The following is an 11629-nucleotide window of genomic DNA, read 5'->3' on the forward strand; positions in this document are numbered from 1 at the left end:
AACAGATGGCCAAGCATGCAAAAGGAAGGGAGATAGTAGTAATGGGGGACTTCAATTACCCGGATATTTGTTGGATGTCAAACTCAGCCAAGAGGATAAGGTCAAACAGATTCCTCACAGGCCTTGCAGACAACTTCATTGTCCAGAAAGTGGGAGAAGCAACAAGAGGAACAGCCATTTTAGATCTGGTCCTAACCAATGTTGATGACCTGGTTAGTGGGGTAGAAGTGGAAGGATCATTAGGCGCGAGTGATCATGCTCTTCTGAAGTTTACTATACAGCGGAAAGGAGCAGCCAAGCATACTAGGACTCAATTTCTTGACTTTAAGAAAGCCGACTTCATAAAACTTAGGGAAGTGCTGGGTGAGATCCCATGGACAGTAATACTAAAAGGAAAGGGAGTTCATGATGGCTGGGAGTTTGTTAAGAGGGAGATAGTAAAAGCACAAAGTCAGGCAATACCAATGAGACGGAAACATGGAAGGTGCCTAAAGAAGCCAGGGTGGCTATCTAAAGAACTTTTAACTGAGTTAAGATTAAAAAAGGATGTGTACAAAAAATGGAAAAGGGGGAAAACCACCAAAGAGGAATTCAAACAAATAGCCAGCACGTGTAGACACAAAGTCAGAAAAACTAAAGCACAGAATGAACTCAGGCTTGCTGGAGAGCTTAAAAGCAACAAAAAAGGCTTTTATGGGTATGTTTGTAGCAAAAGGAAGAACAAAGAAACAGTGGGGTCACTCAGAGGAGAAGATGGTGAAATGCAAACAGGGGACACAGAAAGGGCTGAACTCCTCAATGCCTTATTTGCCTCAGTCTTCTCCGATAAAGAAAACAATGCCCGACCTGAAGAATTTGAAGCAAATGATTCAGCAAAGGAAACACAGCCCAGAATAACTAAGGAGATAGTACAAGAATACTTGGCTAGTTTAGATGTATTCAAGTCTCCAGGGCCAGATGAACTGCATCCAAGAGTATTAAAAGAACTGGCAGATGTGATCTCAGAACCACTGGCAGTCATCTTTGAGAATTCCTGGAGAACAGGCGAAGTCCCAGCAGACTGGAGGAGGGCAAATGTTGTCCCTATTTTCAAAAAGGGGAAAAGAGAGGACCCAAATAATTACCGCCCAGTCAGTCTGACATCAATACCAGGGAAGATTCTGGAGCAGATCATTAAGCAAACAGTCTGTGAGCACCTAGAACACCTGGCTTGAGAGCAGTACATGTGAAAAGGATCTAGGATCTAGGAGTCTTGGTTGACCACAAACTTGACATGAGCCAACAGTGTGATGCGGCAGCTAAAAAAGCCAATGCAATTCTGGGCTGCATCAATAGGAGTATAGCATCTAGATCAAGGGAAGTAATGGTGCCACTGTATTCTGCTCTGGTCAGACCTCACCTGGAGTACTGTGTCCAGTTCTGGGCACCACAGTTCAAGAAGGACACTGACAAACTGGAACGTGTCCAGAGGAGGGCAACCAAAATGGTCAAAGGCCTGGAAACGATGCCTTATGAGGAACGGCTAAGGGAGCTGGGCATGTTTAGCCTGGAGAAGAGGAGGTTAAGGGGTGATATGATAGCCATGTTCAAATATATAAAAGGATGTCACATAGAGGAGGGAGAAAGGTTGTTTTCTGCTGCTCCAGAGAAGCGGACACGGAGCAATGGATCCAAACTACAAGAAAGAAGATTCCACCTAAACATTAGGAAGAACTTCCTGACAGTAAGATCTGTCCGACAGTGGAATTTGCTGCCAAGCAGTGTGGTGGAGTCTCCTTCTTTGGAAGTCTTTAAGCAGAGGCTTGACAACCATATGTCAGGAGTGCTCTGATGGTGTTTCCTGCTTGGCAGGGGGTTGGACTCAATGGCCCTTGTGGTCTCTTCCAACTCTATGATTCTATTCTATTCTATAAATATCAACCGTGAAATCACATTTATAAAACAAGTACAAATGAGTACACCATGAACCAGTGAAGACATCATCATAGCTGGATCATCCCTCAAGGAAAGCCTCGTCAGTCAGCGAAGACTTTAAAAGGAAATGAAAGAGATTTTCAATTCTGTACAAAGCTTATCTGTAGTTTTGAAGCCTCCACAAAGTTGCCTGGGCTTATGCAATGGCAAAGGGAGAGAGGGAGATGTTTGTATTGTTGCTTCTGGAAGAGGCAGGGGAGTTGTCAGTTCTGCTTTGATTAAAACTCACAGGGGGCACAGCTGAAGGCTAGGAAGAGGTTTTTAGGAGATGGGGAATTTCCTTTCCCCACTCCCTGCACTACAATGCAATAGACCAGGGGTGTTCAACTTCCAAGAGACTGCGATCTACTCCCACTATAAATAAACTGGCAGTGATCTACCCATTGGATTGACCAGAAATGTTGAGCTTTGGGGGGGGTAGGTCACTGGAGATCACACGATCAACCGGGATCGACCAGGGACAGCCCACAATTGACCGGTAGATCTCAATTGACTGGCAAATCTAAAAAAATGCAGTATAAGGATGTAAAATTGGGAAACACTGGCCTGCGAGTGCTCCAATTGGAGAACAGCCTTTGCCAAAGGTGCCCTGGACTTTGAAGAAGCACGAACTCAGAATGAAAGGCAGAAACGAGTGAAGAGGAAAGCACGTTTGGCAAATCCTCACCATGATCAACTCCTGGCCGAAAACCTATGTCCCCACTGTGGAAAGATGTGTGGATCCAGAATTGGCTTCCACAGTCACTTACGGACACACCATTAAGACTGTGTTCATGGAAGACAATCTTACTCGGCCACAAGTGATCACCAAAGAAGAAGATTATCAGCAATTGGAAGACTGAATTGTAAGTCTTGCACAGTTCTCCAGGGGTGTTTGTCTGCCTTTTTTAAATTAAAAATGTCATGTGGCTATTTAGGATTGTATCCAATGTCATCATATCATTAGCAGATTTTACTGCAGGCTTCCAACTGCACAACATGAGCTCCTAAGAAGAGCCTGCACAATCAGTGGCCCATCTCGTCTAGCACCCTATTCTCACAGTAGTCAATGAGATGCAGTAAGACTTATCCTCCCTCTCTCTCCACACACCCCTACAGTCAGTACTTTTTTTCCTGAGGGTTCGCAGGTGTACGCATACCCCTAAACATTTTGTGAATCTAAGTTTGGCCTCATTGAGGGGCAGTATTTCGATACGAGTAGGAAAATAAGAGTACCCCAAAACATTGTTTTTAGGGAAAAAAGCACTGCCTATAGCACCCACTAAAATATGCTCCAGAGAGTTGGGGAAACCTCCAGAGCAGATCTGAGTGGGACACATGCTGGGGAATGCCAGGCAGAAGTCCTGCAAAGTCATGGGCATGTTGCCTCCTTACAAAACTTTTGAAAGTGAGTTTTAAAAGATTTTGAGGTGACTGAAAAGATGTTGAGGGAAAAGAGAGGTGGTGGAGAAGTTGCTCAGAACAAAGTGTGGCTAAAGTGAGTGGGCCAAAATCATCAGTAATTTGAAAAACAGGAACATGAGGTAACAATCATGGCCGGAAAAGTGTAGAGTAAGGATGAGCAAAAGCAATGCATAGAACCTGAAGACAGAAACTATTGCGTGCTTGGCAGAAAAGGAGGCAACAGGTAAGGAAGGGTTAGAACAGAGTCTGACTGCAGAATCCTGCCAACTGCTGCACAGCAAGCCAAAAAGATTAAGCCAGAGCAATAAAGGTGACTGGACTTCACAAATTAATTTGAATTACCAACTACATAACCAATCTGGCTGCAAACTTCTAGCACTCATTGTTGTCATTAGCATATCTTTGCATGACAAATAATATTAATAACTTTAACTTTTTTGTTTATGCTTTCTTCTATAGTTTGTCTTTTCAAATGTAAAGTGTGTTGTTGTTATAACAAATGGATAATTGAGCAGTTCAATTAATAGTAAAATCCCAATTGTACAATGGATGTCTAGAGTTGTTTTGCTCTGTAAATTCACACAAGCAAATTGATATATGTTTAAGTGGCCAAGGCTACAAATATGATTTAAAATATCATTATAATTCTCCAGTTTCTGAATTTGAAGCTCCCAAAACCCAGTGAAAATGGAATATACCCAGTTTTGCACATTGGACTGTTTTCATGTTTACCAGTATAGATTCTATACATTGCTTAGGGAAACACAATGTATAGCGGTGTTTGGTCTCATTTCATGTCAGAATTGTCAACAATCTTGAAAATATGGGTAGTAAAGCTAATAAATAATTAGAATGAATTTGCTACTATGAAAGCACAAAATATGTTGTTTATATGCTTGTGAAAAACTAGAAATGTGTTTTTATTGACAGAATGAATTATATCAATATTAGAACTTCCAAAGCTTCTGCTGTACCACATGCTTGTTTGTGCTTGATAGAAAGAGAAAAATAATTTGCTAGTTATCACACTGTTAAATACATGAGCATAGTTAGCAGCTCATGATGTACATTGCAACATTTAGTAAGACAGTAGGATTGTGTTGGCATATTTTTTATATATAAATATGTGCAGCTTGAGGATACTGTATGGGCAAGATTTCTGGAGATGTGTGGCCCACCACATGCATTCTCAATCCTTGCCCTTTCTGGCTTATTTTGTCAGATCTAAACTGAGGTGCTTGGTCACTGAGGTAATAAGGAAAGGTGAAGTCTTGGCAACTTTGAAACAGGTCACAGGAAAACTTCTTCTTTAATGAACCCTAGTGTCATACTTCATTTGTGTGCTGGAGCCTACAATGTCTAGCTTTTAAAAACAGGGGATATAGAAGTGCAGCAGGTATATAGAACACAGCCAGTCTTGGCTCATTAGAGAGACTGGATATCATATTATTTGCCTTTTGGAAAATTAGCATAAATGGATGGAGTGCAGTAAAGCCACTTCAGACAGATTGTTTGGGAAAGCCACCAGAAAAGAAAGCAAACATTTTGAATTCGCACAATCTAACTTTAAAATACGGCTTTTAAGGAGATAGCAGTCTATAAATTTTCACTTGTGCTTAAATTATGATACTTTTTTACCCTGTGCAGAAGAGAAGAGACACGACAGAAACACAGCAATTCACATTACCAAAAAATATCCAATTGGCACCAACGAGAGGTTCCCCACCCCCTTATTAATTGCTATGTGTGGAAGCAGGTGATTTTACTTGAGATCACGTCTGGTGTGGGAAGGGTTAAACCTCATCTCCTCACACATCATGGTGCCAATGATAATTGCTCCCTTGCCCCGAATGCACCTAGTGTTTAAATAATAATAATAGTAGCACAACCTGGGTTGCCATATGTCCTCTTTTTCCAGGACATGTCCTCTTTTTCATGGGTATGTAAAATGAGAGTTGTCTTAGTGATCCCTAGTTAAAAGTAGAAGTCAGCAAATTGTCCTCTGTTTTGCTCTTCAAAATATGGCAATTAGACCTTCAATGGTCTTATGGGAGGCCCTCTTTAGATGGCAACAGCAATTATTGAAATTATAGTGATACCTTGGGTTACATATGCTTCAGGTTACATACGCTTCAGGTTACAGACTCCGCTAACCCAGAAATAGTACCTCGGGTTAAGAACTTTGCATCAGGATGAGAACAGAAATCGTGCAGCGGCTGTGCAGCGGCCGCGCAGTGGCAGCAGGAGGCCCCATTAGCTAAAGTGGTGCTTCAGGTTAAGAACAGTTTCAGGTTAAGAACGTACCTCCAGAACGAATTAAGTACTTAACCCGAGGTACCACTGTACTTCAAAATATGGTAGGCCATATTTTGGTGCCTGTATGATCACTACAGATGGTGACAGCAGCCACAAAATTAAAAGATGCCTGCTTCTTGGGAGAAAAGCAATGACAAACCTAGACAGCATCTTAAAAAGCAGAGACATCACCTTGCCAACAAAGGTCCGTATAGTTAAAGCTATGCTTTTACCAGTAGTGATGTATGGAAGTGAGAGCTGGACCATAAAGAAGGCTGATCACCGAAGAATTGATGCTTTTGAATTATGGTGCTGGAGGAGACTCTTGAGAGTCCCATGGACTGCAAGAAGATCAAACCTATCCATTCTTAAGGAAATCAGCCCTGAGTGCTCACTGGAAGGACAGATTGTGAAGCTGAGGCTCCAATACTTTGGCCACCTCATGAGAAGAGAAGACTCCCTGGAAAAGACCCTGATGTTGGGAAAGATTGATGCTGGGAAAGATGGAGGGCACAAGGAGAAGGGGACGACAGAGGACGAGATGGTTGGATAGTGTTCTCGAAGCTACCAGCATGAGTTTGACCAAATTGTGGGAGGCAGTGGAAAACAGGAGTGCCTGGCGTGCTCTGGTCCATGGGGTCATGAAGAGTCGGACACGACTAAACAACAAAAATGGCACCACTTGATAAAAGATGAAATTAAGGAAGTCTATGGGCCTATTCAGGCATTCAAACCTCTTGCATTGTGAATTTTGTGAGGAGAAAAGTGGGGCCATGCTGATTGCAGCCCACCTGCATCTGTGTGCCGCAGCTGAGTGGGAGATCTGAAGCAAGGTGCCTTCTCCACTTGTGTGCAGAACTCTAAACCAGGCAGTGAGCTTCAGACCTTTCCTCACCAGGCATGTGGATAGTGCAGCAGGTGCGGGGGGGGGGGGAGCAGAACCATCAGGGATATGTCTGTGGGGATGAGGGCAGTGAGCCTGGCCCCTCTGCTCCCTTCATAGGGATCGTAACTTATTGCTATAAAATATTAGCACATAATTGTGCTTTAAAAAGGCTATGTAAGCAGCTGTCTTCAGTCTATTGTTTTCAACACCTCCTGAAACAAACCAACCCAGACTTGAATGCAAGTTTGTTCATATTTTCCAAACAGTTGATTTCATCTATATTTTGATAATTTGATTGTCTGCCCTTTTATCATCATTTTGAACAACTGTTTTGCACTATTATGTAAACTCCTTAGATATTGTTTTGTTAAATGGTATATAAATCTTGCTGAATAAATCTGTATGACACATTGTGGTGGTGGTGTTCTTACCAGCAATTTAAAAATACAATATTAAATCAGTTTAAAACAAACAATTGTATTCTTTACATAACTCACCTTGATTTATGTCACCATCACTGAGTCTTGAAAGGCTTCCCTCCATAATTTTCTGTACCATGTTTGAATGCCTGATTCTAAGAAATGAGGGGTAAAATTTGGGATCAAAGTTAAATTGGTTTTGTGAATTAGTTCACTTTTACTGGTAAATAGGCATTTTACTGGTAAACAGGAGATTTTGCCCTGCAGACTTTCAGCAACTAATTTCTGTTTCATTTCTTTTTTCTTTTAGGGCAGCTGGCAAATAATATGCCAAAAAAGAGCAGTGTTCCCAAGACTTCAGAAAGGGAATTTCCATCCCGTGGTAACAAAAATGATGTAAACTGCAGTTCTTAAGAAATATATTAAGACTAATGCTTTCAAAAATGGGGACACGTCATTTTTAATCATTTGGGCATTATTGCAGTTCAGCTTTCTATCTTGACTTATGGGCAAGTTCTCAGGGTGAAAAGCCTCATAGTATGCAATTCCATTGGAATCCTGTTTAATGAAAGCTTCAGTGTTCATTCAAACAGAGGAACACTGATACAGTCATCATGACACCATTTTTAGCAGAGCCACTCATTTATTAAAAGAGGTTATTTTTAAGAAAATGTACCAAATGTACCAAAATGCTTATAGGAAGAGAGAGCAGTTTGTTGTTTGAAACTGACTTAGAAATACAATGTTAAAAAAATTAAAATTAAAATGGTGTCTAAAAGCAATAAAATCCAGTAGCAATAAAAGAAAAGAAAACAGTAAAAAAAATCAAATCAATGTGCAGTCAAGAATCTATCCCAACATCTTGCTGGAAAAAGATTACCTTGGCCAGGCACCTGAAGGTCATCAAGAAATGAACAAAGGCATCCCTTGGGAGGACGTTCCATTGCTATTGTACCATCACAGAGGAAGAAGCCTTTTCCTGCTTCACTTAACATTGTGACTTCAAATGCAGAGTGGGCACCATTTACTTCAATGAGGAAAGAACTAAGCATGAGCATAGCTCTGCCACCTAAATAAATTTGGTTGAAAATTACCGTATTTTTTGCTCTATAAGACTCACTTTTCCCCTCCTAAAAAGTAAGGGGAAATGTGTGTGCATCTTATGGAGCAAATGCAGGCTGCGCGGCTATCACAGAAGCCAGAACAACAAGAGGGATTGCTGCTTTCACTGCACAGTGATCCCTCTTGCTGTTCTGGCTTCTGAGATTCAGAATATTTTTTTTCTTGTTTTCCTCCTCCAAAAAACTAGGTGCGTCTTGTGGTCTGGTGCGTCTTATAGAGCGAAAAATACAGTGTACTTCGCTTGGGATGGATGGATCATGCATGCCTATACTTTGTATTGCCTTGAAACTGGTTATATACAAAACAAGAGAATGAGGAATTGTTACAGTATGGCCTCCTACAAAAAAAAAAGTCTAGTGGTTCTGTTCTTTAGAAGTCCGGAATTTCCCCTTCTCCCCCTCTTGTTTTCTAGGAATCATAAGACTTTGGGTTGTGGTTTTTAGGAGGAGGAAGCAATCCTAGCAAGACAGCTGCCTGTTTCATGACTCTGATGCACGCCACTAGATCATGTGCTGCTTGAACCTATTTCTACAGTGCCCCGCATTAAAATTTTAATATCCTGTGCCAAAAATTAAAAATGCTTGAAAATGAATAGTATTTAGGTCAATTAGAAACAACTTTTCCCCAAAACCAAAACAAACCACAAACAAAGAAACAGTGTATGTACACTGTACTCCAAATGCATTGATGTGAATTCATTTTCCTCGGCCAACCACATATTAAAGCCTGCTGAATAAGCAGTAGACTTTTATCATTGCCTTCTATGGATGGAACTAAGCATTACACTTAAATGCATAGAACAAAATCTGCATGGCAACGTTTGTTCAAGAAAGGGAGGCTAGGGAAGATACCTCACTTTGAGGGACTTTTCGATTAAAAGGTGGTCTGGAAGTGACCTAAGTAAAGAAATAAGATTTGGAACTGGGAATGTGTGTATATGTTTCTCCATCTGCTACTTCTGTCTTCCCCACCCCGTGCTATATCAACAAACAGGTCACAGCCAGAAGTTTGTGAACTGAAACATCTCTCTAGAATTCTATGGGAAGTTGGAGAAGACTTGATGGGTGGGGAAGGGTTAAGTACCCCCCCCACATGCACACTTATTTTCTCCAAAATTAAGAAGGAGGGAGAAAACAGCCTTTTTCTAACAAAAGCGGTGATTCAAGTTTTGATACTTACCTTTGCAAGTAATGTTTAGTTCTGACTCAAGCAAAGCTCAAAAAACTGTTACTGCTTTTTGCCTAGAACGAGCAACTGTTTACATTCTGGAGCATGCTGAAGAGAAGGAAGCATAGTCTGTCCATGTGACCAAGAGCCTTAGAGCCAAATCATATATTTCTAATTATACCCTCCGAGATGAATTTAATAATGAGGAAGGCTGGAGGTCATTTTGGCTACAAACTACTCAGAGTTAGACATACTTAAGCTCATTGAACTCAGAATAGGGCATGCTTAACTATGTGAAGGATGGTGGCCATGACATTGTTTTTCCAGCTTTGGATGATTTCCACAAATGACAAACTGCCTGCCTTCAGAGAATGTGTCTTGTGTAGCATGTACAAATACGAAGATGAAGCAGAAGCGGAAGAAGCAGTTCCTGAGACTGAAGGCCACCACCTCCCCACAGCTGCCTAAATCCTTCCTCTCCAGGGTTTCCCCCCAAAAATCCACCAATCTCTTCTCCTCCCTTTTCAAGCCTCTTATGGATCTGGGAGACAACCAGGAGGAGAGCTTGTCACAAAAGGAGGGGGAGCCACCCATGACTTCACCAGCTTCATCCCATTCTCCTGCTTCAGCTTCTGCCTCTGATTCTAGACTTCTCTCTGCCACAAACTCTCCCAGCTCACTATGCTCTGTTACCTTTTCTGCTTCCAACACCTCCGCCTCCCAGTCTGCTCCCTCCTCCCTCTTCATTGTCCCACCACCAATCTGCGGGGTCTGAGCCTTCTTCCCTTGGGGGTTCCCTACCTGGTTCTTCCCACCATTCTGCTTCCGACCATTCCATGGTGCAGTCCTATCCTTTCCCCTTTTCCACATCAAACATACAATTCCTTCCCTTTAAAACTCTCCATGGCCTTGTCCCTCTTAGCCTTTCTGCCCTTGGCTTCCAATATATTCATTTCTGTGATTCGGGTATCCTTCAGCATTAACTGTCCTCAGACCCACTGCTCTCAAAATCTCCCCTGCTGTTCTCTAGTCACAACCCAACTTCAGATTGTAAGCACATTGGGGCAGAGACCTTACAAATTGTAAGCACTTTGGAACCAGGGGTCTTTGAGACAGAAACATTTCCATAATGGACTGCTAGTGGATTGATGGTACTATTTAAATAAACAGTGCTATCGTATGCCGTAATAATTGCTCCAACAGGGCATCCTGGTGTAATCTGTCCCTATGGTGCAGGACGCATTTAAATGGATGGTACAGAAGAGCATAGCTGGGCAGATTTGAAAGCTAAAGCTGGGAACTGCATTAATTACATACTGTCTCTGCTTGAGTTAAATCAGTGCCTTTGCTAGCCTATCATCAGGCACTTTTTACATCTAGAAGGCGAGACTTGCCGTTATTCCTGCAGATGCTCTGAATGTGCACTGATCCTCTTCTGCTACAGCTTTTGTTTTCAGGACCCCCCCCCCTTTTCTTTTTCAATGGTTGCCATAGAATCTCTCAATTATCATATGAAAGGCACGCGCACGCACACACACACACACAATCCCACAAAAGCCTGTTGCCAAAGCCTCGGACAATTTTATTGTATTATTTTCATGTAGAAAGAGGAGGGGCCCCTGAAGGAAAATAATTGGTGAGGCTGCTGCTAATTCTCCACCTAACTTAGAAGATTGTGATGATGTTGATTACTATTATTTATTCTTTTAAATGTGTGAATTCAATTCTTACTTGATTCCTCCTGATCAGCTGTGTCATAGCTATTATGGGAAATTAATTCACTGAAATACATTTTAATTGCTCTGTGAGTCATGGGACAGACATGCATTTTTCTCACGTTAATGCATTATGCACACAGCTCTAGTTAGAGCTTGCCTGATTTTCACTGAATGTTTCAATTATCAGTTCCCATACCCTCTTGGCAATTGGGGAGGGGGGCACACAGCCAGGAAATGGTTAATAAAAGTCTTCTTTGGTATTATTGTTTCAGGACAACTGGCTGCTATTATTTAGGAGTAGTGGCTGTACAATATTTGGGGGGGGGGGGGGGAAGAATATTCAGAGAGTCCAAACAGCAATTGAACTTTCTTTTTCCTATATAAGTAAGAGGAGTTCCTGTGCCCAGTAAGTTGTTTTGTTTTTTTTAATGGATTGGCTCTTGATGTTTCTTTTGAAATAACACATAATCGTCAACATCATCATTGCTGGTCAAGCACTTTTAAGTTGAATCTATCCATCCATTTTAAAGGCTACCTTTCAGGCAACGTATGCAACAGGGTAATGCTGTAAGAAAATCAAACTATTGTAAAGCCACTATAAAACAGCAACCGGAACTTTTCCATCAAACTTCACATGAAACATT

At 41.6% G+C, this 11629-nt stretch overlaps 1 long non-coding RNA gene across 1 annotated transcript in view; it reads right to left on the reverse strand.

Annotated features, from left to right (window-relative positions):
* The window catches only part of LOC308474320, a 43482-nt gene extending 35416 nt beyond the window's left edge, over positions 1-8066 (reverse strand). Inside the window, exons 1-2 of the long non-coding RNA XR_013984655.1 lie at positions 7859-8066; positions 7057-7133 (exon numbers count right to left, since the gene is read on the reverse strand). This is a non-coding gene — a long non-coding RNA (uncharacterized lncRNA). The remainder of the gene's footprint in view (positions 1-7056; positions 7134-7858) is intronic.
* Between the last annotated feature and the right edge of the window lie 3563 nt (positions 8067-11629).

The sequence above is a fragment of the Podarcis pityusensis genome, assembly GCF_964106645.2.
Source record: "Podarcis pityusensis genome assembly, chromosome: 3".
Lineage (NCBI taxonomy): Eukaryota > Metazoa > Chordata > Lepidosauria > Squamata > Lacertidae > Podarcis > Podarcis pityusensis.